At 45.4% G+C, this 27432-nt stretch overlaps 1 protein-coding gene across 3 annotated transcripts in view; it reads right to left on the bottom strand.

Annotated features, from left to right (window-relative positions):
- CYRIB (CYFIP related Rac1 interactor B) overlaps nucleotides 1-27229 on the bottom strand; it is a 98065-nt gene extending 70836 nt beyond the window's left edge. For 2 of the 3 annotated variants that reach the window (XM_067290157.1, XM_067290158.1), the window contains exon 1: nucleotides 27080-27229. The gene's annotated coding sequence lies outside the window, so the exon portion shown is untranslated. Of the gene's footprint in view, nucleotides 1-5571; nucleotides 5654-27079 lie in introns of those variants that run through there. The other variant, XM_067290156.1, reaches the window with a different exon arrangement.
- Between the last annotated feature and the right edge of the window lie 203 nt (nucleotides 27230-27432).

Below are 27432 nucleotides of genomic sequence, written 5' to 3'. Positions count from 1 at the left end.
TTAAGAGCTACGAATATATTTCTTAGCAACTCTTACAGCTTTTTTTTTTTAAACAGACCACCAGTGCCTGTGAATAGCCAACCTAAGATTCAGAAAACTACGTTTCTTGCAACAAAAAGGCCAAACTAATTTGTATATCAGCAGAAGCCGAAACAAATACCTTTCTTGTCCAACACAGAAAGAAAAAGAAAAAAAGTCCCCTCCCCATGAGAGTGTTATAAACCCAAATAAAGGGAGAACCAATAATCACCCAGAGCCACACCTGACGGGAAGCATACTCAATTACCTCTAACTTCTGAAGTAACATAATTGCTAGATCCACTAATCACAGAAACAGGGCTTTCCAGTCAGCTAATTTACAACTAGGACTCCTAGGAACTCATCCATTACCTTGTACAGTACAGCAGAAAAAGTTACTCATGCTAACACTCCATTTAATTTAATCATCTGGTACTGAAGGAGAACCAGAATTGCCTCATGGCTGAATTTAAGAACCCTTTAAACTATGCCAGTTAAATACAATTCATTCACAGAGCAGCTTCCTGTTATTGGGGGGACTGTTAGGCTTGTAGTGTAAAGTGGTTTTAAAATGTATCTAGGACAGCATTCTGTCGCATTGCCTTTCTTATATAAAAGCGATTACTGATACAGAACTTTTTTGCCTGGTGGTCACTGATTCAGGAAAAGTGTTTGCTGATGAAATTCAGCCTTCCAGACAAACGTATTAACTGCCTACAGGATCAAGCTTTAGGTTTTGGTGTGGGTGGCAGACAGAAGGCCTGTTTTGCAAAGCTTGCTATTTTTGCAGCTACAGCCACACCAAACTGAATGCATTCAATCTCACAAGCTAAGCTGTCCCAGACCCAATTACTATTTGCATGGAGACCACCTGGAAGTCCCCGGTGCTGTAGATACAAGCCAGAGAATCGGTCAAACGCTTAGTAAATAAAACCACCTAAACCATAGAGTATTTCTACTGAATACGAGTTCAAAAACAAAAACTCCCATACAAACATCTTTTGAAGAAATTAGTTTATGATTTTGAAGGTGGTACTTATTTTGTTTCAGATGTTTAGTCTCCAACTTTTACTACAGTCCCATGAAGATTCTGCATAGTAGAAAGAATGCTGGGTTTGTGGTCACTCATACATCATTCCCTAAATGCAATACTAAAATTTCAAGTTAGAGCAAATCAGGCAGACAACAATCGTTTCTGATCTACGCAAATTAGCCAATACTTTTCTAGGTACTAGGAAAGCAGAAATTATTTTTCTAGGTGCTGAAAAAGTAGTGGCAAAGAACCCTCAAAAAGAAGTCTGGTACTAGACTGTAACTCCATGGCTAGTGTTACCATTCCCAGAGTTAACTAGAAATAGATTACTAAGCATCTAACCAAGACCAGGCAATTCAGTCAGCAGCGATGCTAAATGAAGGCGGCAGCGTAACCACATGACAAAGGGTGTAAGAATGGATGTGAGTGCATACAACATACACACGCGCACTGAGCAGACATTGTCAACCTTTACTTCACATCTATGACCGTCTTACAACTACCTCGAAATTCAAGTTACTATGACTGAAAGAAAAAGGATAAGATTTTACTTTGATCTTTCAATACACTTTGCATGCAACTAGTTTCACCATTTACACTGTGAAGGTAGTCTCTGCGTGTGAAGCTTTCACATGACAGAGGAGAAAGATATTTCTAATAAGGAGAATGCAATTAAAACCACAGGAGATGGGGAACACAGGAGAAAGTGCAGCAGCTAAAAATACTTTCAGCTTTACTTAGTCAATTCTAAAACTACTCTTTGTTTGTTCTTGGTTTTCGTTAAGCTCTGCTATTTACATAATTGCAATACTTACTCCAGTAAGCACTGGAATTGCAAATGCAGTACAGCCTCTGTACAAAACTGCCTATTACTCTCAGTAAATTTTAGTCTGAAACGTTCTGCCAGCTGCAGCAGCCAATTTGTGGTACTCAGGAGAACATTCCTGTACCACAGGAGTGGGGAAACTGAGGTATAGAACCTGAAATTAAAGGCAATCAAGTAAATCTTCATATACAAGAAGAAAAAAAGCAGACTTCTCCATATTGGGTAGTTAGAGGTCTTAAGCTTCCTACAGTCACAGAGAAGAAAATATTAACACTCCAAGTAAACCTCATGTATCCATTGATTAATATTAAAGGCAGATTTATCAGGTATGTAAGAGTACATTCCATTTATTTATGATTGCTCTTTACACATGCAAATGAATACGAGTAGAAAAGCAGTCAAAAGGTGCATACAACTGATCATCATCTACAGCAGGAAAAGACTGAAATATCTTATCAGCCTAACTGATGCATATATATCAGCTGCTAGTAAGAACAGGCAGTCTCACATTCGCTGGCACTTAACTCTCCTTGCAATCCAAGCGCTCTTTCCTTCATACCCCCAGCCCAGGGCCATCACAGCCATTGCCACCATCTTTTCCTCACTCTCATCACCTTTGAAGTCATGGTAACACACAGAGGGATTCGCCAGGACCAAAATGACAGCCTGGATGATTCTGTCTCTGCACCATGGTAAAAAGCATTGGAGTGTGGCGCTGACATCCAAGCCTTGCATGGTTTCAGCATAAATATTCACTTGGGCTTCATACTTCGCTTGTAGCATGTTTGCTTGACAATTGATAGTCCATGAGATGCAATTTGACATTGCTCAAAGTATTTCAGCTTTGAAGAAGTATTTGCAAAAAAATTATGTTGAATAAGCCTCATAAAATTGATTTATAATATACTTCAGGGCAGTTAACATTACCTTAAGAGACAGGAGTCATTCTTTTCAACTTAGGCCTACCTGCATCAATGACGAGAAGTCCTGGTGTAATTATATCAGAGCAGACTTTTAGAAAAGACAGGCAAAGGTGATAACCCGGATTCACACTAGTGACATTTCTTAAAGAACAAACCTGACTGCTTAAAAACCAAATCTGACTGCTTGCATGTAAGTTTTAATCTTGCCTGTCTCTATTACAGGTTATGCATTAGTTCAATTTATGCCCCCAGCTGGCAGGCAATAGCAAAAAATGGTAGTGGAGGCTGTGCATCTGTATTTTTCTAGATACAGAATGAGGGGGGTAAAAAAAATGCATTTATGTTTACCGCGCCTAAACAGCAACAGAACTCTGAAGTGGCTCCCTACATACTATCTTCCAAATGACAAAGTCAATTTCTATTATTGTACCACTCAATAATTCAGTAGTTGGCAAAACAAATATTCCTCACCCTTCTGTCTCTTTATAATATTAATACCAGGTGTCTCCTAAGCAACATTAAAAGTCTGGAAGCAGACACCTGGAACTAAGTTCCCTGTATACTTTTCCCAAAACTATTTTAAATATTGCATTCAATTAATTTCAAAATTAATTATTCTGCTAATACATAAACTAATAACAAAGAGATACAACACAAATGTTTTCCTTTTTTCTTTGTGAAGGTGTTACAAGACTCATGGGGAAGCCAAGTAAAGCAACAGAACACTACCTCTATGCAAGAACATAACTGTCTAAGGTCATGTTTCTATAGTCAGTGCAGTTCCAGCAGGAAATATTTCATATGAAGATGCAAAGAATTTCAAAAGACAATCTTTTCAATAACCCTTCACCTCAAATGGCCTCAGCTAAACCGCAAACAACGAAGAAAATTTGGAGCACCTGATGACAAATGCAAGTTATATAACAGAAAGGATCAAATACATTCCTTACAGTCTCACAACAGTGACACTTAATGACAGGGATATTTTAAAACAGATTCTAGGATCACCTCTTTCCATGGCCTCTATTCTCTGACAGCTTATACATGTAACAGGAAATCTCATAGTTTGACTTGGATAAAATGCTGTTTACTCTCTTACTAAAAGCTTCTGTTTCAATAATGGAATACTCTTTGTAAGTCAAACAAAGAGCATTCCTATTGCATGGAACAGCAACATATTATTCAAGTGTTTTGGGTTTTTACTATTAGATTTGCCACAGGAAGCTGAAGATATGAATTGTAAAGTCCAACAACAATGTACCTTGCTAAGAGAAGGCATTTATCAGGTAGAACCTGAAAAGTTTGGATTCCCGTTCCAACTTTGATCTACATTACTTCAGTTTAATTGCTAAATGTCTCCTGTTCAATTACCCTATCTGCCACAAACCCACTATAGAAAATGCTTATCTATTTACAGGTACATTTAAAGTTCAAGCAGTCAGAGCACAAAAAAAAAGAAACCTGTTTGTATAAAAATAAAAAAGAAAAGGCTTGAGGAATACAGACTTCTCATTTTATAATAGAATAGGAAAGAACACAGGTTATTCAAGTCATTCTAGGAAACATTTTACTGGTTTTAGAATTAACATACATGTTAATTCAATGCTTGTATTTCCACTTTATCAGAAATTCAGAATGGCCAGTTTTAAATGTTAGTGAAACTCTACTATCATAGCAGAAAGACAGCTGTCAGATTGTCACTGGATCCAGGATGCTGATGGAATGGAAAAAAAAAAAGCAAAAGGACAAAAAAGCATCAAGAATCTTCACAACAAAGAGTCTCTTGATTTCTTTGGTATCTGCTTCTGTGAAGAAACTTGTTGTATTTTATCACCACCTAAGATGCTATACTAGATTGCAGAGTAACAAAGTAGAACTGAGCTGTGCTTATTCTTAAGTCACACAGGAGAAAATTAAAATCCCATTAAAATGTGATTTTATCAGTTATTTAATGAACAGGTTAGAAGCAACACCTCCCTTTTACAGCTTCTGAATTCACCTCACCCCTGTGCGGAATGACAGTCCTAACATCACAGCTACTCTACACACCTCATGGAAGTTGCACAAAACTGCAGCATATAGCCTCGCCATCACAATTTTGCAGCGATTTCTGTATTCTGCTTAATTCATTGAATGTTTTAGCGAGGGTCTGAGAGATACCAGAGGTCCCTTCAGCAGGTTTCCTCCCTCTGGTTAAACGTTAACACTGTCACTGGGTTCCTCCGGAGCCTGAAGCGCACCCCGCCGGCGCCGGGAGGACCGAGCCGAGCCGCGCCGCGCCGCACGGCGCAGCTCAAACCGGGCAGCAGCACGCGATGGTCTCCTGCCGCCGGCGCGGGCAGCCCGGACCCCGGCGGCAGCCCGCGGGGGGCCGCGAGCACCCACGCGGCGGCTCGTCGCCGCTCGGCTCGGCTTCCCGAGGCCAAGCGGGCACCGAGGGCCGCCTGCGGCCCGCCGAAGGGGCGGAGGTCCGGGGCTGCCCCCTCGCCCCGCCGGCCGGGATGGGGAAGTTGCCGCGGGCTGAGGGCAGCGGAGGGGCGGGAGAGCAACAGATGGGAGCCGGGTCGTGGCGGTTGCGGGCGCCACGGGCCGGGCCGCGGCGGTTGGGGGGTCGCGGCGGTTGGGGGGGGGGGGGGGTCGCGCGAGCCGCCCCGCGGAGGCTGCGGGGGGGGGGGGGGGAGAGGGTGAGGACGGCGCGAGCCGCCCGGCCCGGCCCGGCCCCCGGCCCCGCCGCGGTCCCGCCCTGCCCTCCCCTCCCCTGACACACTCACCGAGCCGCCCCGCGCACGGCAGCGGGCGCCGCAGCCGCCGCCTCCCCCCGCTCGGCCGGAGGCAGCGCCAGCAGCAGCAGCCTCAGCAGCGGCGGCGGCGCGGCCGGAGCCCCCGCGAAGGGGAGGGCGCGGATGGCGACGGCGCCGGAGCCGCCCGCGCCGGGGGAGGGGGAAGGAGCGGGAGGGGGAGGGGAGCAGGCTGCAAAGCACCACAGGGGACCGGGCGGGCGGGCGGTGACCCGGATGTACCGGGGGGGAAGGCAGCCAGCAGGTGACTGCGCAGGCGCGCCGAGCTGCCAGCGCACTGCGCATGCAACCTGCCTTGACTGCGAGCGTCTCCGGCAGGGGGGGCGGGGCGGCTCGGCCCCTTAAGGGCGCCGCGCGGGGCCGAGCCCGCTGCCCGCCATCTTCCCGCCTCTCTCTTTTTGAAGCCTGCGGTCTTCCTGGGTGAAGGGGAGAGGCTTAAAATCATAAAACGAAAGGCTACTGACTTAACAAAACGCCTCATCGCTTAAGTTGTCATCAATCACACAGCGTGTGGGTTTTTTTTCTTCTTTTTAGAAGGCCTGACTCAGGGGTTTTAAGTGTTTGATGTTGGCAAAACTGGGGTGGGAAAGATCATAAAGCTCCTTCTTTCCTAACAGCAGGACTTAAAGCCATACATAAATTTCCTCCCAAGAGGATCACGTTGTAAGATCTAAGCGAAAAAAAAAAAAAAAAAAGAGAAGGCAAGTCCTTCCGTGCACATGGAGCCGCAGGAGCCCCACATGGGAAGAAAATCCCCCCGCTCAAGGCCGACTGCCACAGCAACGAACACGGTACTGCTCTCCTTCTTCCATAAAATATAAAGGGTAAGCAAAATGTGTTAAGAAACCCCCAAATATAGTGTCTTTTCATTGACTTAATTATATCATTCCCCTCCATGTACACATCCTAGTGATAGCTGCATGAAAAAAGTATTTCTGAAGGTTTCACTGTTTCTTCACCTAGATCATAATTCTCAGATTTTGCTGTCATTACACTGTTAAATTATTTGAACATCACACACCCTGAATTACTTTTACTTCTGATATAAACTAATTTGTAAAAGCAGGAAGATAACAAAGAGACTGTTTTGGGGGCCTGTGTCTTTACTAAAATTATGCATATACACAGAAAAAAAATAAATTTTGCTTTCAAAGTTCTCTGGAATCTAGATTAAAAAAAAAAAAAAAAGCTTTCCCATGAAGCCTCACTGGCCTTTATGTTGAATGATCCTTCTGAAGCCAAAGAATAATTTACATTTGATATGACTGTTCACCTGATCCATATAAAATAACCACCTAAAGGAACAAAAGAACACTACTGATTCCAGGGCCTCAACCATGATAACTTCATTATCACCATGTACTATACACTAGGAACAGGTCAGAGAATGAGCAGGACATTTGGGCAATAGACACAAATACAGCAAATAAAGCAGGGGTGTGGCTCTCCTTGGATATTCACAGGCACAGCATTCAAAAGGAGAGTGTTATCATACGCAAAGATGATTATTCAATCTGAAAGAGCCATACAAACCATCTGAAACTCTAACCACTTTTACATTCCCTTCAAAAGCCAAATAATAGAGAATATAGAGCTCCCCCAAACCCACTCTGAGAAAGAATGAAAATGGCAAAGTCCTCAGAGATTTATACATGACAATACATTCCCTTTCTTTTTATTTTCATGCCTCTATGTATGTTAACTTAAATTGATAAACTTAAGTTTCTCTCCTAACTTGGTGGAATTTAAGAAACATGAACTCAATAACCTAAAACTTTGTAAGTATTATAGATAAAATAGTATCCTAAGGTATAAAGGAAGCAGTTTGTGAGTATAGCTCAGCTGCAAAACCTGTCTGATGAACTCATAGGAATTCACTACAGTGCAAATTTGGTCCTCATGTAACATTCAGGCAACACCAGGGCCGGTAAACCACGTACCGAATTATCCATCACCTTCATCTGAGTAGAGAAAAGGGGACTGGCCAGGCAGGCCTTGGTGGCTATTAAAGATTAGTGTAGATTGGAGCAAATAGCTGAGATGCCCAAGAAGACCATGAAAGAAGATTTTCACAGAAGAACCTTATGAGCAGAACGGCTGAAGAAGTCACACACCCAGTTGTGTTTGATGTATGTAGAAGGGTAGGGTGAACTGAAGTGTTTGACCATAACTTTTCACCTCTGTCACAGAATGGATTTTCTGTAACTAGCGGTTAACAATTTTGAGCTGCAGAAGATTGATGTACCCTCCTTCCTGAGAGCACAGGTCGCTACCACTTTCTCTCTTTCTTTCTGAAGTCTGCATTCATTGAAAAGTCCATGTTCCAGGTGGGAACTGATTCAGCACCCACTAAACAGACTTCAAGGGAAGCAGAGTAACTCTCAGTTTATGTTGGACTCATTACAATGTGGACTCAATACAAGCTTGGGGGCTGTCACCTCTCATCCTTATACTACAGAATTTTGTCCTGTTATACAGATGTGAGAAAATCATACAACCAGCCTCAGTGATGGAGGAATTTTGACATGAAAACATTATAAACTGTTGGGGGGTGGGGAGGGGGTTATATATATATTAAAAAAAAAACTCCTATTGAAACAATAAACAGGTTTACAGTAACATTAATTTCATCTTTAGGGCTGTCCAAAATTTTAAGAGACACTTGTTTTGGATCTCTCCTCTTTCAGGGGTACAAGTAAGAATGCCCCATCACAGATGCTTTCACTGAAGCTGCATACTGAGACACCCACATCTCATGCAATATTGAAAAGTTGAAGCATAAAAAAATATTGCATACTCTAAAAATGTTTCATGACAAAAAACCCACCCATTTTCTATTACTTTTGCCTTGACTTTTAACTTCTTAATTGGTCCTTCTGAATAGAAAGTGTTTTTAACAGGTTATTACTGGGATAAAGGTAAAAAGTAAAATTAGAGATGACATTTGCCAGTTGGTATCATAAAATTAAGGAGTGTTAATAGATCATGATTGCTCTTATAGTGCTAACTGTACCAATGACAAAAGATGACTTTATGCTATAGATAGACAGATAGTTAAGGTAAATAAAAACACAGAAGCAAACCCTCTGCCTCTAAGTGCCATGCAGTTACAATACTTCTGGTGCTTTAAACTTAATGGTAGCCTAAGGGAAAACACCAAAAGGAGCAAAGGAAGTCATCTTCTCTCCTTTGCACTCAGCAGTGATGACAGTGTCCACTGACAACAGAGTTATTGGGGGGGGGGGGGGAAGGAGGCCACTAACTTGTCCATTACATGGATGAAAATGGACAGTAAGCATCCCATATCCAAAGCTACGTTTTTCAATTATTAAAGAGACCAATTTTCTTGCAGTAAATTTTCAAGAATGAAAAACAGCAGCAGCTTTTGCAAGGAGCCTTTGTTAAACCATAGTGGTTCATAGCACCTTCCAGTTCAGATAACGCTTACATCAGGTTTTGCCCTCCCCCTTGCAGATTTTTCCACCTTTTCGAGTGTAGACCTAGTAGATGAGAGACTGCAGAAGCAGTCACATTCACACTGCAGTGTCCTTTAGGGCTTTCATTTTGGATAGTACAAATCCTCTGATATAAATGTAGCTCTTCAGAAATATAAACAGTTGCAACAAAATATGAATGATCTACATAAATTTTGAAAAGCACAGACAAAACAAAAAGCCAAGGTCAAACCATTCTATGCTTACAAGGATGCCTGAAGTGTTTCCAGATACTGTAATGGCAAACAATTACAATGTTTTATACTTGTATGGAGACAGGCACTCGCAATCTCAAAATGCCCTTTTCCCCTGCCCAAAGGTCATTTTGATATCTAGGTGGCAAATGGGGAAACAGAGGTATTTCACAAGTTTTTTCTCTTCACTCCAACAAACCTGGAGAAAGTCTGTTGCCTCCTAGTCCTCTGCCCTGATCACTTCACACGACTAATTACATTAATCATCTCTTCTTCTGGCACTACAAAATCTGAGATTATTTTCCATTTCTCATCTGTTGGTGCAATTGTTCCTAACAAATGATCAGCACAGTCTCTTAGTATGGTATGCCTTAGCTAATGTGTGCGGACTTGCAATTAATAAACAGTTCCCCTTAAGTCAAATGACACAGAAAGTTCAGTGTTGGACAGTGATCAAAGATAATGGTGATTTTATAAAATAAAGCTCTTTTGTTTTTATATTTTGTTGCCTTTCCTCAGCAGTTCTGCTTGCCCATATGTGACAGGGGAAGCAAAGGGGAATAAAGAGAAAATGGCAGGTGTTAAATGCGCATAAAAAAAAAGAATGTAGACCAGTAAGCATAAGGGAAGGTGGAAAGAGGAACTGCAGCTTTTATTTTAATCCTATTTTGTCTCCATTAGAAAACAGATAAATTATAGTAGTAGGCATATTACAGAATAGAGCAGAACTCTGTATTAGATTCTGAGAACTTGAAACAGCTAATTAAAGTGTGTGAAGTACAGAATTTCTTCAGCAACTGCATGTGTGGATACTGTTGCACTGAAGAGAAGTACTTTGAACAAATAATTGCTGTGGTCCAAACTACCTTGGTAGTTAGCAGGTGAGCTGGCCGGTCAGAAGCCTGTTGAACCAATGAAGATAATCCAGCACTATCAAGTTCAGGAGGTTATGGCTACAACTACAGCACCAAATTCATGGCGCTCAGATTGGGGGGGGGGGGGGGGGACAAAACAAACAAACAAAAACCGTGATGTACTGATTCTTTTCATGCTCCATTCAGCAAAAGCCTGGTCCACCTCACTCAATACAGAGGAAAAGCTGCAATCACTTCAACAGGCTCTGGGTCATCACTTCTGCTTGTACAAAAGCCACCTTTTTCAGCAAAACACCTAACGTCAATGGATTTATTTACTCTGGGTAGGGGTTAGTGGATTTAAGTAAGTGCTGCACTAAGGCAGAATAGGGTGCAATGCAGAACGTCAGGCATTTCACTTGTCCTCCCACTAGCCCTCAGTGAAGTCAGTTCATAAAACTAAGTGAACCACCAGGACCACTACTGGCACTAAACAACATATCGGGATTGGAACTTCCTCACCAGCCTCTTTCCTTTTTTCACAAAATGTTTCAAATCAATCAGCAGCTTAATAGGATTCCAGTTAATGGATGGAAGCAATGTTTCAGAGAACAGGGAAGGCAGGATTTAAGAGGGCTGGACTGTTTCATTACTCTCTGGAAGAGAAACCTTTTTTTTTTTTTTTTTTTAAGCAAACCAAATCCTGCAGCTCTGGTGGAAACAAATATTCATTGATTTCATTGAGGATTTTGCTTACCTCAGGAGCATGAGAGTATTTTACTTTGATTACATCCTTTGCAGTTATGTAGTCATCCTTTTTTTGTTTTGACTTTTTGCTTTTTCCCCAAAGTGCTTAATTCATTTGTTAATAGAACAGCACTTAGCTCCTAAGTGATTTTTGGGCTGTGTCTAGTTGTTACCCAGGGACATTGTCAAGAGGCCACTTTGTGTCAGCTGTTTCCTTTGCTACAGTGGTACTAACAGTTTCTTCTTCAGATCACAGGGGATGCTGAAATCTTTCAGTGGTGAAATAGGTAAGTTAATTAAAGCACCTCAGTGAAAGGCTCTGGAGAAAGACTCTTGGGAGCCAGTCTCAGAATTCAGTGAACAAACCCAGACTTCACAAAAACAACAGTATTAGGCATTGCTGGGTGTGATATAAGCAAGGACAAGCTAAGGTCACAGGCTGCACCCCACAGTATGTGTTTCTCCAGCCTCCGGTGGCATGAGTGGGAGCTGAGGGTGACCCCACAGGACTCTGCTGTCATTTTTGCCACTATTCTGTCCTCGCACTACTAGCTCAGTTTGGAAAGACCTGGCTATTTATTCCCATTTGAAAAGTAAAGCTCAGTTCAGCTGATCAACATCTGGACTGGTTTTGTAATGTTCACTTGAACTACTGTAAACCAAATTCATCGTCACTTGTGATCCAAGTGATGTTGAGTACAAGACAGTTGAATAATGAGGGAAAAAAGACACAGACTTAGTGTTTGGCTCCCCAACTATATCGACCTCTTTAAAATACACTGTTATGATAAGAGTCATCTGCTATATTATACTGTTATCTTCAAGGCAATTCCACCAATATGCTTTTAAAAGCAACAAGCATTGAAAGGACTTCAGTGCACACAACTGCTGAAAGTAAAGAATTTTGAAGAAACCCTTTCCCCATCAATACACACATTTTCTTGTAGAACATCCAGTGATCTCGCATGAATCGAGGTAGCATCCTTTTTCTGTGGGGTAAGTAGTTCCCAATCCACCATCACCAGTACGGTATATTTCGTTTCCAAAGTAAAATCTTTGAGCATGATTATTTTAAGCCCAGGGAGCTAGGACAGAAACAGAGTCCCTGCTGCTCACATAAGCAAAAATATCTCTAACTGCAAAGAAGGGTTTGCTAGCAGACAAAATAGAAAGCTAGGACTTTTTCACGTATTGTGATCTGTGAGGGACAGACTGGGTACAGATGAAGGCTGCAGTTAAATGAAGCATTTAGCCATTTGCTTAAACACTTCCTTTGCTGGGCAACAGAAACATTGCACACCAGACATCTCTTTCTCTTCCTTTTTTTCTGAGCATGAACATAGTACCTATGATTAAATTTAGCACCAAATGCAGCTGTTTAATATTCTGCTAGCAAGAAAAGGGAGTAAAGCTGACATTGCACATTTCAATTACTTAAAGTTATTCTGAAATTACCCAATTAATGAAAAGATAATATTTTTTTTATGTCCCCACGCATGAGCTAGGAAGCATTCTGAGCCTGCTCATACCAGCTGGATTCATTCCCATTTGAGACGTCTGGATTCCCGCTGTCAGAGCTTAGGTGCTTATTTTGATGAGACCAGAACCAGCGGCTTCCCACCGTGACCATGCTGCTCTACACGAATGCTTCACAAACCAGGTTTTTCTGTTTACACAGTCATATGCTCCTTATTCTAAAGGATTCCCATCTCAGGCAGAGAATGAGCCACAAGAATGAAAGAAGCAAAATCGTGTTCTCTTGTGAGGTACTGGGCTGTAACTCGGAAGAGCTTAGACCATTTTTCTGGCCTTGGCATTCTTGCATTACGCTAAGCGAGAACGGCCTTTGCTACGGCTACACTGGTAACTTCCATTCGCGTAATTCTCAATGCCTAAATTCATAACATTGAATGGCAATAACTTTATATGCAAAAAATTGAGTTGTAGAGATTTGTATGTTGCTTGACAGAAACCCTGGTGCAATTCCTGCTCCAAGCTGCTCACAGTCAGAGTCAAAGATGTGAGGAGAACACACATACTGAGATCTGTTGTACACGCAGCTTTTCTACCACTGTAGCTAGGCAGCCCCACAGGGCAAAAACCAACATCCTACAGAGATGACCAAGTCAGTCCTAAGCAAACTAACCTCAGCACAAAGATAGCAGAGCCATGTCAGAGCTGCAGTGTTTGCACTAAGTGCTTCTCAGTGGGGCTAATCATTCAGAGCTAGCTCTAGCTTGCCTGTGAGCCCCTGGCCTGTGCCAGAGAGCAGTATTCCCTGCACCAGGATATCATCTGCTTTCTCCCAGGAAATTAGGTTTATGATGCTGGAGACTAATGTGTATACTGCCTAGTCCATCAGCACATGTCATCTCTTGCCTAAATAGCAAAATATAAGGTGTTAAAAGAAAAATGGGGGAAACGGCACTGGCAGCACAAGGAACACGGCAGGAAAGAGGAAGGCTGGGAACATGGGGGGGGGAGGTTTTACAGTGAGAAAGCTAGGGAAATCTACAGCGAGAAGTGAAGGGCACAGAGAACTCAAATCTGTAGGGAATTGGGATTCATTAGTTACACTGTTCACAGGACTTTTTTTTTTAAAACTTATTCTCTTCCAAGAAAAGCTAAATAGTAGCTGCTTCTTCATGCTCCCTTTATTATTCTAATCCTGTTTGTTGATCTGTTGAATTTTACTTTAAAAGGATGATAGGGCCAGATGTAGGAGAAAGTAAGATTTCTGTGGTTTGCTCAGAGAAGACCAGTCTGAGCAGGGATGCGAAGGGGTCAGGAGAATACCAGGTGGGAGGAAAGCAGAGATAAAGAGACATAAGGGCAGCCAGATAGTCCTCCTAAGTATGCATGCTTCTAAATGGTTTAAATGGGGTCACTTCTGTCCTAAGGCAAAACACACTACAGTTCGGATGACAGACTCTGGCCCTAAGCTTGTGACAGGTTTTCAGACGAGTATGACAAGTTTGGGCTTGGTGCAGAGGGGAGGGCATTCAAAGGGGACCTGAATGTGGCCAGATGGCAAAGAGGGGGCATGTTTCCTCCCTGGGAGATGAATGGCTATCATGAAAAAAAGGCAGAGAATAGGAGACCGCAGTGCAGGGAAAAGCCTCCTGCCTGCCTGAGGCTTGGACAAAGGTTTCAGAAGAAATGGATGATTTTAAAAAGGCTGCAAAAGGAGGACTCAGTACAGTGTAATGAGTGTCACTGAGAAGGAACAGCCACTAGTTTACGCTGCAAATGAAACATTCACTTGTTCAATACAGAACATGTTAAAACCTTCCGCTTCCACAAAAAGCGCAACTCCCCCCTCCGATGATTAAGTTTTCCATTTTCAGTGTTCTATGTTCTTCTGCTATTGCAAAGAAATAGAAAAAACACTTTTAAATTAGGAAGCTTTACATCAGGTAGATAATAAGGAACGTGGGACAATTCAAACAGTTTGTAACTCTCCTCAGATAGAGTCTTTATTACAAATGTATCTACTGAAGTCTGTTCTCTCTGCACTATAGTCCTCCTTACAACAATGAAAAAAGCTCAGATGCCCCTTACAGAATTTTGTTGGAATTAATCACATTTCAAACCCTTGTAAAGGTTTTGTTTAATTAAGAAATGTGCTAAGGAAAAAGCATACACATACACACCTACACAGAGAGCTGTAGGATAAATGAATTAAAGATATGGTCATACGACTTCCTCTCTTCTGTAAAAAAATAATATAGGCACTTACTAGTCAATAGGATTTTTTTTTTTTGTCTCTTTGCTTTCTGTTATCTTCAAAAATGCTTAATACACTGCTTGGGAGCTGCATTTTTCACTTTAATGCAGAGTTAACCATTGCAATTCATTAATTGACTTTTATGTTGCCATTAAATGTTGCAATCAATTCAGTCTCGATATTCTACACTTTTATCTCTGCTATAAAAACGCTCTATTAGCTTTACTTGGCTCAAAAACAATACAGTGAACCCTCAATTATTAATAATCTGCTTCCCCTTCAATAAAGCTTTTTGGATCTTTACTACAGTCCGATGATATATTTATTTAGTGTGTAGGGATCAAGCAATACAGTGCACTCTCTCTGGGAAAGGACCCAAAAATAACTATCTACTTGATATCAACCCAAGGGATTTCCTAAGGGAATGAGAGTATCATTTCAGGGCAGGTCATCAGTGGTTTAGGGAAATTAGACAAATCTGTGTCTGGGGAACAGATGTCTTAGGGTTTGCAAATGTGCGAGAGAACCTTTCCCCTCTCGGTCACCAATTCAGTTCCATCCAGTACAGCATTAACTGGAAGCTAATAAACATCTAATGAACTTCTGGGGGCCTCCTGAAACATGGAGCGAGTTTCCTAACGGACAGTCACTTCCATCTTGGAGCCACTCCTGCTCATACTGGAATCTCAATAGAAATACATAGACACAGAAACAGAATGATCCGTCCCGAGAAAAAAGCATGGTAGAGTGAAGAACATTTTATCTGCCAAATGCAGAGAGCAGGTTTCTTCTGGGTTGACAATCCAGCTTTAGATTTATTTTTGGAATTTTTTTGTTCTTTAAAATAACATAATACAAAGCACTGTATTATAACCTTTCCTCACAAATGTGATCAGAAGGACCCAGGATACTTGCAAACCCACATTTGCCATTTCTCATATCTTGGAGAAGATAAAGGAATAAGGAAGGATTTGATTTCATCCTTGCAGGCCAATTCTGGGAGTCCCGAGGCTCCAGAACTGCTGCATGCTGCACATCTAACTTTGATGCAGGTCTGCTAGGAGAAAGAGGAGACAAATGCTGAGCATTACAACCACAAACCACAGCTGTTGATGGGAATTGGCAAGAGACCAAGGAATGCTGGGAAGCATAGATGGCCTGCAGCAGAAGGTAGGAAACTGAGCAGGCCTCTCCGACACTGGAGCTCTTTTATTCAGCTCCTGGTGCTTTTCCATCCTGGCATCTGCTTTCCTTGATAGCGCATGGGAGGGACAGTATGGTGCAATTTTATGGTATGCTCTCCCAGGTGATGTTGGCACTTCCTCGGGTAAACATACCTTAGCGCAGACTCAGGTTCACCATGCCCTTGGGTTCAAATTATTCACAGCTACACTGTTCGCTTTAGCTTGCTGATAACTCGTTGCAGTTGCCTCCATATTTCATTTGGGGAAGAGAGAGTGGATGCTTGCTAACTACCCTCCTCCTTTGCTCTTGCTCAGGACAGAGCCATGCTGAGGAGCAGGGACAAGCTGGGGTAAAGCCCTGTCGGTCAGCATAGCTGCAGCCAGAAGGATACGTGATCAGGCTCCTCGGTCTGTGGTCCAGAAGGCCAGTGTGGGTGTCAGGAATGCTCGAGCCAGGCTTTGAGGCCGCTGCTCAGCTATGAGACCTTGGACATACCCCGATGCTCCCGTTTCTTTGTGCCATGCCCTTTTGAGCCTTTCAGGGCTCACTTTATACACTCATACAGTGCATGATTAAATTGTGCCCAAATTCAAGCAGGGGCTTCTGAATAGTGCAGTAACATAAACTGCAAAGAACATGCAAGTTTTCATGGCCAAGAGGAGGGGGAAAAAAAAAAAAAATAAAAAAACAAGGAAAAGTAAGGACTTCTGTAATGGCATCCTCTGGTCACCGTCTTTTGTTACCAGTATGTGCAAATCTAGCTATTCCGGTCCATTATATTTGACTGCCTTACACTCAGTGGCAGGTGAAATGTCATACCTCGGGGTAAATTTTCACTGTCGTAGGCAGGGGGTTTGCCCTTTAAACACCCTTAGTATTAACAGGAAATTGATCCAGCAATTTAAACTCCAAGAGATACAAACTTCTCATGTGGGACCATTTTCAGATGTGTTGACATTTTGATTCACAAAATGAGACATTTTTAGAAACAAATGCAGATCCATTTCATTCAGGATTTGAGAGGTCAGCTGGGTACTAGAAGTGAAATGTGCAGTGAATGTTTAGTACATTCATCAAATATCTTTTGATCACTGTATACTCAAGGGATTAAAGTGACATTAGAGAAAGGAAGGGCAATTTCTGAAGTTCTTCATATGAAGTGGCACATCTTATGGGGCTGCAACCTAAACTCACCTACAGTACTTGCAATAATAGTGTCTAGGGCAAAAGGAGGCTTTGGGATAAGGAACTATGTTTCAATGACCTTCTCTAAAAGTATATCTTTCACACTATCAGATATGCTTTCATCTCTGAGAAGCCCTGATCCTGCTGAGCTCCACCTGGGGGAGTTGTCAGTATTTTACTGATGTCAGTGAAATTCAGTGTAGGAGTGGAGCCCAACAAAACAGCGCAGGAAACAAAACAAAACAAAACACACCAAGAAGGGGTCGCTCATTTGTTCCCCAGAGCACAGGCTCTGGCCACTCCTCCAGCAAGGAAATTACTCAGCATGCTGTGGATGCTACAGGAGAAAGACAATCTAAGCAAAGTTTAGGACACATCTACAACTGACTCACAGATGAGTTCCTAGTAGCTCAAAACTTAACTAAACCCTGAAAATCAGTTTGGGGTCCATCCTGCAGAAGAGGACAGGGCAGGAGAACAGCTTAGGATACAGACTGACTTGGCAAGTCCTCTTGTCTCAGCTGGGCGTTAACTACAACGCCTGTGCTTCTCCCAGAACTTGCAGTGCACTGGCAGAAGCAAGGCTCACCCTTCTCCCCTCTGCCTGCACTTCCATAGGTGGTACCAGCTCCCCAGCACAAGAGAGCAAAAGGAGCGTCTGCTCCCTGTGCTCTAGCATCCCGGCCAGCAGAGCAACTGGGGGCCACCTCTGCATTTCCCTCAGCAGCAAGGACACCTTCTGGCTGCCCCCAAAGACTCCCCCGTGACAGGGCTGCCAAGAGGCAATGGCATGCCAGCACGGCAGCTGTAATTCAGATGGTGCATTTATTCTGTTACTTTACAGGGGAACTTCATAGGAAGTGGATCGCTCCCCTTGAGTGCACAGGAGCGTCCCCTGTTGCAGAAACCACAGCTGCCTCCCAGGAGAGCATCTGGTGAACGTGCCACAGCAGGGGGAGCTCAGCAAAGCTCATGCACGAGGAACTCGTAGAGGAGAACATGGAGAACAAGCACACTGGCAGTTCCTCTCTGAGGTCCTCCCCACCCCACGAAGAAGTCTCTGCCCTTCCCCTTCCCCAGCAAGGCTAGGGGAGAGGAATTTGCATTTCTGTGAGCCACTACTTAGAGGAAGTTTCAGTCAGTGCCCAAGTTTGTGCGAGTGATACTCGCACATAAAACAGTACCTAATACCATGAAGAGGAAGAGGAAAAGCCCAAACCCTACGCATTATGCAAATGAGTCAAGGGCAGTTCAGCTCTATGAAAACAACTGCCTAGGAACATCGCAAACCCTCTGAAGCATCAGCTAACACACTAACGACCCCGGGAGTGGAAGGCTGTGATCCTTTTGGTGGCCTTGTATCAGACTGTCCTCTCCAAGGGCTCTGGACAAGCCACAAACATCAAATGGTTGAGCCTGCCCAGCGGCAACAGCAGGGGTACAAGGTTTTCAGAATCAGTCCTTTCCTACAGGACATGCTCGCTTGAACATAGTATTTGCCTTTGACTCCCCTCTCTTGCTCTCTCAAACAGGCTGATGTGCCACAAGACTCTATGGAGAGAAGTATTTACTGATTCTGGATTATTTAAACAGTCTCATGAGAGCCCTGTGCAAAAGCACGCGAGGACTAGCAGTCTCAGCCCGACCACCGTTCTCCAGCAGAGCGTTACTACAGAGTGCATTGACCAATTGCTTCTCACATTAAGTAAATTACAAAAAAAGGCAAGATGACAAGATTAAATAGAACTGCAACAAATTAAAAAGACCATTTGTTGTATGCACAGCAGCTACTATGAGTCTTAGGCATAATCATACCTCAAACGCACAGATGTATTTTAGAGGCATTCTGATTCACGTTAGATCAGGGATACAGCAGTTAACAGCAACCTAGAACAGGTGCCAATGGACCTAAAGCAATTTTTGCTCTTAAAAGCAATAGTAGTAACACCAATAACGAGGATGTCTGATCAACTGTGGATTCTGGGTGCAAGAAATCCTGGTACAAGTTTTACAACTTGGAGCCATTCCTAAAACAGACAGGCTCCTTTCAAAGCAGTAATCCTGGGAAAGAAACTTGGTCCTAACCCTTAAATAGACATTTGAGTGGCTTCTTCGTTCAAAGGGAATCCTACCAATGTTCTAGTTTGACAGATATCCACTGGCAATGCCCTAAGGCAATCTGTGATACCCAAAGCACACTAACAAGAGAACATTGCCACATACAGTAAATATTTCTTAAGGCCTCAATGTAAGCAGGATGCCAGACAGACCTACTAATGCACAGAAGATCATATTTGGTCAGACAGCCAGTCCTTCAGAGGGAGTTAGCCATCTCTGGATTCAAAGGCAGGAGCATCTGCCCTATTCAGTTATGTGACTGGCAAAACACTCTTTGGAATTGAGCTCCCATTTTTTTTTCTTTTAAGTTTTGTCAATTAATCCAGACCTACCACCATGAAAAACAAAATCCTTCCAGGAATCTGCAGGCTGAAGAGGGATTCACCATCACACCACTCCCTGTCCCAATGTCTCTGGCAAGACACTGAGTTGTGGGGGAATAAATCATCTATCACGGAACTCCACCACAACGACAGCAGCTCTGCAGCGTCGGGAGCGAACAGGAATGCGCCTCTGGATGTTGCCTAAAGAGGCAGGTTCTGCACTGTGTCTCCATGGGGCAGCTCAGGGAAACAAGCTAATCCCAGGTTCCTGCTGCTCTTCCAGAGAACAACGCACCGGCTGTTCCCATTTTCGGACGGTCCCTCAGCACTGCCCCTGGCCTGCAGCAGCCTAGACACTCGGCAAGCCTCCAGCGTGATCTCTACCAGAGGCTGCTGGGCAGCAACGTGTGCAACATAGTCCAGCCCTCCCTGCTTTTGCCCCCGGCACTTTTTAAGCGGGAGCAGTGTGAGGGGGCAGGAATCCAGCCCTGCCATGTACAAAGTGCTGCAGTCGCTGCCGACAGCTGAGCCAAGGCCTCTGTCTTGCGTTATTACGGGAGGGAGCTCATCAGTTCAACCGCGCTGGAGCAACGCCAGCCCTCCAAGTAAACTTTTCAAACCTGCATTGAGGTACTGTTTAATTTTGATTTCCAAGTGACTTCCAACTCCTCTGAATAGGTTAGGCATAGAAGAATATCCACTCCTAGGAGTTTCTCTCTGGCACTGGTGGCAGGGCCTAACCTGGTGGTTCCCAGACCAGGGGTGTGGACCGCATCCCAAAGCAAAGGGGGAGAGAGGGAGGCAAAGCCCCTTGCGGCCTCCTGGCAGGCCATCCCAGCTGCCCGCTGCCTGTACACCTAAGTCAAAACTCAGCTTCTGAGCCCTTTCTCCATTTTGGGTTTAAATAGTTTCAAACCCTGACCACAACTCTCTCAGTTCTGGGCTTCAAAATCTTCTGTCCCTCCACTTCTCTCCCCCCGCAAAGATTGTCATCAGCATGTCACCTCCACCAGCATGGCCAAGCAACTTAGCCACCCTTACCCCCTCCCCAGCAACTCAGGATCCTTTTTTCATTTCTTTTTTCCCCTCCACAGGGAAGTTTCCACCCTTTCCCACAAGCGTACTGCCCTCTTTTACTTGTCCAAGCACAACTGTATGTGTAGGTCATGCTGCAAATCAAAATTATGCCAGGATATAAAATGAAAAATGGACCTTTAAAGAACCAAAAAAATCTAGAGTTATTCTTGTAATCTGAACTATTTCAGCAACTGGTTTATACTGCAGCCCCATTAATAGCAACACAAGTACAGGGGAGGAGAGCAAACTGCAGCTGGGGAGAGGAAAGCAGAATGAGTGGCTGGGGTACCTCCTCGCAGAGGAAACTGCAGGTAGAACCAGGCCTCAGAGCGTGACTCGGGCCAGATTCAGGGCTCTGACAACAAGTAACCTCAGTACGATGTGTCCAAAGTTGCATTTGTAACAGTCAAACATAAAAATTACAGGAGAGTGGTTAAAACACTGTGGGTATTGTTAACATTTCACAGTGCTGGAAGTGACATTAGTATCGGCACAGAGAAGCATTTGCATAGCTCTCCACCAGCTACTGACTGAGCTCGAAGGGGAAGAGAAGCTGCAAGGACAAGAGTGGGACAAGGAGAAGGAAGTGCAAGTTGCAAACCTTCGCTTGCCTTTCTCAGCAGCCAGAAGAACATGAATTCTCACTAGGCTTTGGATAGCCACAGGTAGGCCTGTTCTTACTAATTTTAGCCATTGTCTAATTCAAAACCACAGAAAAGTTATTTTCATAGGGGTTTATTTTTTTTCTCCATTTTGACAGGTTGTGAGCTGCCAGACGCACCCAGTGTGGTTGAGAAATAGATGTTGTCCAAGCGGAAGTGGGAAACTTTTGTTAGAAATAAGAAGCAGATAGATAAAATGCGTGCTAAAAGATGCTCTTAAGGTCCGAGAGAGAGTCCTTGAAGCAGACCAGCCTGTGCGTGCTGGGCTGAGGAAGGGAGCTCGGCCTCTGGCCTGGCTGCACTCTGCTAGGAGGACGCCCTCGACTGGGTCTGAAGCACGCACCCTACCTTCTCGGATCCCCCCCTGCCACACCCCCCCCCCACCCCTATGCAAATGCCTTCGCCCAGCTCTGTACACTCACGGACATCAGGCTCTACCCCATGCTGTCCCTGAACATGCACATAACCATCCCCTCGGCCCATACATACCCCCGATAACCACTGCCTGTGTTTGCTCCCGCTCTCCTGATAACACACCTGCATCCCACACCCCCTCTCCCTGCCTCCACACCTTTGCCCCTGTGCGGGCAGGACCTTTCCCCTGCCTCTGCTCCTCCCCTCGCGCACAGATCCGGCTCCCACCTCCTGCAGAGGTGAGTGGCAGACGAAGTGCTGAGCCTGCCTGGAAGGGGTGGTATTCCTGCCCACAAAATATGGGTGAAAAACTGGTGAAGCGAGGAAACATTTGCGACAAGGAAGTGAGTGGGCGGAGGGAAAAGCCTGGAGTGAGCAGAAATCAACCACCACCACATTGAAATGTGAGCACCGAGTGCCCAGCATGGGTAAACGGACACTGAGTTTATCAAGTAATATGCAAATACATGTATTCTATGCCTTAATGCATGCTGGGGAACAGGAGGCAGATGAGCACTGAAAATAAAGAGGAGGCTCAAACCAATAGGTTTGAGAGCTACTGCCCGAACAGCAGCACAGGTAGCCTCATATGAGGGTCAACAGGAAGGCGTAAGACCACGGAGTGCTGATTTCAGACACAGTTCACCAGATCTTAAAGCCAAGCTAGTAACTAGAAGGCTCCCAAAGCCTAAAACAAGCAACTGATGGTCTCTCACTAAGCATGGACACAAATCCTAGCAGTTAGTAATAGACAGCATGCCCCTGAACACTTCAATTTAGTAGTTTCAAGTAAAGCATTTTAAATATATATATATATATGTGTGTTTTTTAAAGGAACTGTTATTTCTAGAACAATCAAACAGGAAGTCCAGCTCTTCTGTCAGTTTTTGATAGAGCAGTAGTTCCTCAGTCAAGCTGTCTCACTGCCAGATGTAGCAGGGCTAGGACCTAGGAACATGATTTACAGTCTATCAGCCTATTTGCTGCATTCCTGACCTGTAAAACTTTCCTTCTTTGTTCAGGCTTGCAAAGAAAGATTGGCAGTGATACGGTTTCAATAACAAACCATAGAAGATCTTGGTTTCCCCTTAAACGACAATTTGACCAAAAGGGACTGGCACCAAAGTCAGCAAATTTTGACCTCTGAGAATCAGCCCATAAAACCCCAACTCACACTGGTAAGAAGTTATTCCAGCAAGTCGCTCCTCTAACCGCTCACCAAGCGAGTTGGTTGTGTCCAAGTCACTGCCACAGAGAAGCTGTACGAACACTTATCAGGTAAACAGCTGTTACAACACACCAGAAAAGTGTCCAATTTTAGTTGCATCTTGTCTTCCTGCTCTCATAGGTCAAACCAGTCTGTTCCGCAGGGACCGCTTGTAGAAGAGATTCACTTCTACATGTAATACCATTATCTTTATTACTTTAATTTTAAAAGACTAAAGCAATGGGAGAGCTCTCTGTATATTATTTCCCAAATTTGGCAGTGGAGGATTCCCAGTGTACGCACTTGCCACTACGCTGCTCCCTCTGAGGTTACTCTAACTGCAAGCTCTTGGAAAGCAGAGCGTGCATCTGCTCCATGCGTTACAGTGATTGCTACTGACAGGTTCTTCATGGTATCACAGCAAATTAGGTCACAGATTAGATTTTCATGGCACAGATTATGTGTAGTGACTATAATTTTTTCTTCAATAGAGAAGGTTGTGGCCGAGAGGTTTGAGCTCAACACTGGGAACAAGGCAGATGCAGGGGTGGTTCCCAATTCCGGCTGAGACAAAAAACTGTTTTAGTGAGACTCAGATAAAATTCTTAATTTTCTATTGCTGTTAGAAGATTTCATATTCTTCCCTTTCTATCCAGTACGCCTTTGAGAAATAAAGGAGAGATTATCCACTAGATACCCTGGAGTAGATGCTACAGCATTTCTAAAGCAGATATCATCAAAAGCTGCATTAAAAAAATAATAATAATTTTTTTTATGAGAGAGATGCAGCTTGCATCATGTAAGGAAAAAAAAACCCTGCTAGGAATGGAAACCAAAGCTATCTATTAGACTTATCCCACCTGATACCATAAAGGTCACTCATACATTCAGTCTCAGCATCTCTTGTGTAGAAAGATCCTAAGGGAATAAGCATGAGTGCAGTACTTTTTTTTTCCCCCCAAAAAAAACCTGTGGGGAGAATGATTTTAAAAAATATACTAAGCAAGGACAGTCATAGAATTCAGGCACCAAAAGAAAATCCAAACTCTATCAAGCTCCACACAGAGATGAGAGAAGCACAGAACAAAGGTTTTGAATAGCTGAGTAAGTGTAGACACTGGGCAAAGTGCTCTCTGCCCATTGTGAAATATAGCCTGACTGCAGAATTGAAATCCCTGCTCCAACAACTGTATTCCAAAACACTGTCAGCACTGCGGTCCGCTCCCAGCTCTCCAAGGCTCTCTCCTAGCCCAGCCTTGGGCTCCTGTGGGAGCGAGACTAAGAATCTAAGCAATCTGAGCATCTAAGAATCAGCAACCCTGGTCAGATGCTGGTGGAACTGTATAGGTCTGCAAGAGAAGTAATTCAGCAGATAAGTAAGCTCACTGCCATGGTAAGCACTAAAGGAAAACCTAAACCAGATGATTAGGAAGATAGGTCCTAGTCTGAGCTAACCTCAGAGACAAGCCTTTCTAAGTCAGAGTTGAGACAGGCACCGCAGAAATGACCTTCAGCTTGGCAGAAACAGTCCTGCTACCAACGATGTGGTCACACCCTGAATGTGTGTTGCTCGGGCAAACAAGAGACCTGCACTGACACTCAGCTAAGCCTCTGGAGCATGTGTGTAGCCCAGCAGACCAGGCCAGTTTCTACCTGCACACAAACCAACCTGCAGTCTCTAATCAAGTTCTCGAGGCTATGTGCAGGCAGAGGGAACAACAGACTCTCTTCCTGTTGTTAGTGAAGCAAGAGAAGCACATGATGCTGCGCCTGTTCCCCATTTGCAGGTTTGGGCTGGCCAGTGCTCAGTACCCTGCACTCTGCATCAGGCAAACCGGATGAGCCCCATTCAGATGTCAGTGTGGCTGGCCTGAATTACCACAGCTCTGACTTTAGCTCTAAAATGGTCTTGTCCTCCACTTCAGCAAGAAGTTTTTCACAGGAAATATGCTTTTACTTTCAATATGCTCTTGCCCTTGTTCTTCTCCAACAAGCACAGGAAATCTCTCAGTTAAACATCAGCCTTTATTCTCCAACAAGCTACTATTTATCCTCTGCTACCTTTGAGTAAAAAGAAATAGCAGTTAAGTGTGGCCATGCCCTCCTACACTTAGGGGCTGCATTAAGCTTTTAACTTCCTTCAGCACATCAACTTCTTACGCTGCTGTTACTGGGCACACTCACATTTAGAGGCACAGAATGAAGCCCAATTATTTTTTCCTCAAGCCTGAGCTGTGCTGTGTACATTATTGAAAATCCATTGTACATGCTCCTTGCTGAGCAATCCGAACCATCGATCTCATTTAAAGAAACAGATGCTCTAAACTTTACTGGAAACATTTTTAAAAGTATCTGCTGTTCCCGAGCCTTTTTCTGTTGGATCCAGAGCACTTCCCAGTTTCCATACAGAGCACTGCTCTGCCTGAGACCCGCTCAGAAACTTTATCAAGCAGCCTGGGAGGGCTTCTCCTTCTGAGTCATGGACCCATATCACTGACACTTGGTATTTTATGCTGCGCACCCTGAGAAAGCTTGCCACCAGCTGTCAGGGAAAATGCACTAACTAGGGCTACTGCTCTGATCGATGCTTGACGCGAACACAAGTGGAGCAGCGGGTAGGAGCTCCTGACTCAACATGATCCAGGGTGCCCCCGCCACGTGCACCCAGGAGGGTCTCAGAGCTCAGGCGGGCACCTCGAAGGCTTCTCCCCTCCCCACAGTGGCAGGGCCGTCATCCTCCAGCTTCAACAGTCTGCCAGCGGACCTGGTTTCACACAAGCCCTGAAACAAAGACATCCCTGCACTTCCTCCGAAACCTCAGGTCCCTTCAGAATACCTTTCTGTTTGGGGTGAAAATATGCAGTTTGCCTTGTTTTGATGAAAAAAGGGGCTCTCTCCTGTTTTTATCAGACACCTAATGAAACCCTGAATAAAAGATATGCCCATCGTGCCTTTTTGAACTCACTTATACTTAAAGAACCATTAATTTTTCAGAGATAAGAGCTCATTTTTAAACGGCAAAAGGATAACGTAGCTCTAAACCACACAGCCAGTTAATCTTCAAGGTTTAAGGGTTGCTTTGTGCTATTTCCTCTGTATTTCACCATTAATCCTTTTGAAACGCTATAAACTTGCTTAAGAGACTGAGGTAGTTTTCACACATAGTCAGGATCACAACCACACCACTGTTCCTCCCCAGACAAGGAAGTACAGAGTCCCTTAAAGCAGAAGTTCTTTCCTCTGTGCTGGCCAGCCCAACACGTTTTTGGCTGTTGGGCTGCACTTTTACATGTTCACTTAGTAACAGGTGCAAGATTTGCATGAACAACGACGACTGGAAAGTCTCGAGCCTGGCATCTGTCCGAGCATAGAGGGATAATCAAATGAAACCCCACCTAGGCCAGCGCACAAAGTCGCCAACATCTTTACCACCACCCTGAACAACCATAAACAGCATCGGAGACGCCACTGTGCACGGACGCGCGATACAACACTAAACTGTGACTTCCTCCAAAAACCAACCACCTCAGCTTACTGCTGCTGCACCAAATCTTGGTGCTATGCTTGGTGCCAAGCTGTTTTTTGCTGGAAAGCGTGTTGATGGGTGCTAGGACCGTTACTGCACTCACTGGAGGGCCAGGATCTACCAGCTTCTGCGCTCGGGGCATCTCACTTCCCAAACGAGTCACCTCCAGTCCCCCTCGCAGACACGGGCCAGGCCACCTCTGTGCCCGCTGGCACGGGGGTGGGGGGGGTCTCGCTGCCCCCTTCTAAAAAGGGGGAAACTGAGGCAGCGGGCTCAGGCAGCTCCGGGGCTGGGACAGAGCGCACAAGCCCCAGCTCCAGCCCGGGGCTTTTGCCCCGAGGATGCGTTTCCTGCCCCGAAACGCCGTTGCCCGGGGGCCCCACGGCGCCGCGGCCGGGGGAAGAGGCCCCTGCAGCGCTGCGAGGCCCGGCCCCCCCTCGGGGCACCGGCGAGGGGCCGTGCCCGCCCGCCCGCCCGCCGCCCCGGAGCCTCGCTGCAGGCGGCCGCGGCACCGGGAGGCGGCGGCGGCAGCGACGAGCCCCCTCCCCGGCGCCGCAGGGCTGCGCCTTCCCGCCCCGAGCGGGCACCGCTCCCCCCCGCTCCCCTCGGCCACCCAATTCCCCTCAGCCCTCCCCCGCTCCCGTCGGGCGGCGGCGAGGCGGGCGGGCGAGCGAGCGAGCGCCCGCCGCCAACGGCCGCCAACGGCCGGCGCGCGCCCCCCGCCCCGCCCCAGCCCCGCGGCGCGGCGCGGGCCGGCGGGCAGCCTACCTGGGCCGGCGGGCAGGGCGGCGGCAGCCCGCGGCTCGCAGCCCGGCCTTCCGGGTTGCCGGCGTCACTGCCACAGGTTGGCTGCCGGCGGCGGGCGGCGAGCGCGGTGCCGCATCGCTATAAAAGGAAGCGGCGCGGGGGGGAGGAAGAGGAGGTCCCGCCACCTTCGCAGCGCCGGGCCCGCTGCCCGCCCCGCGCCGCCCGCCCGCCCGGCCCCCCTCGGCCGCGCCGCGCCGCCCCGCGGCACCTGCCTCGCCTCGCCTCGCCTCGCCTCTCCCCGCGGCCCGGGCGGGGGCAGCCGTGCCGCTCCTCGCCTCCCTGCCGGCAGCCGCGGCTCGGCCGGGCCGGCGTCG

This window comes from Apteryx mantelli, chromosome 2 (assembly GCF_036417845.1).
Source record: "Apteryx mantelli isolate bAptMan1 chromosome 2, bAptMan1.hap1, whole genome shotgun sequence".
In the NCBI taxonomy this organism is placed as follows: Eukaryota; Metazoa; Chordata; class Aves; order Apterygiformes; family Apterygidae; genus Apteryx; species Apteryx mantelli.
The sequence above is the reverse complement of the archived record's forward strand: the minus strand, read 5'-3'. Positions and strand labels throughout refer to the sequence as shown.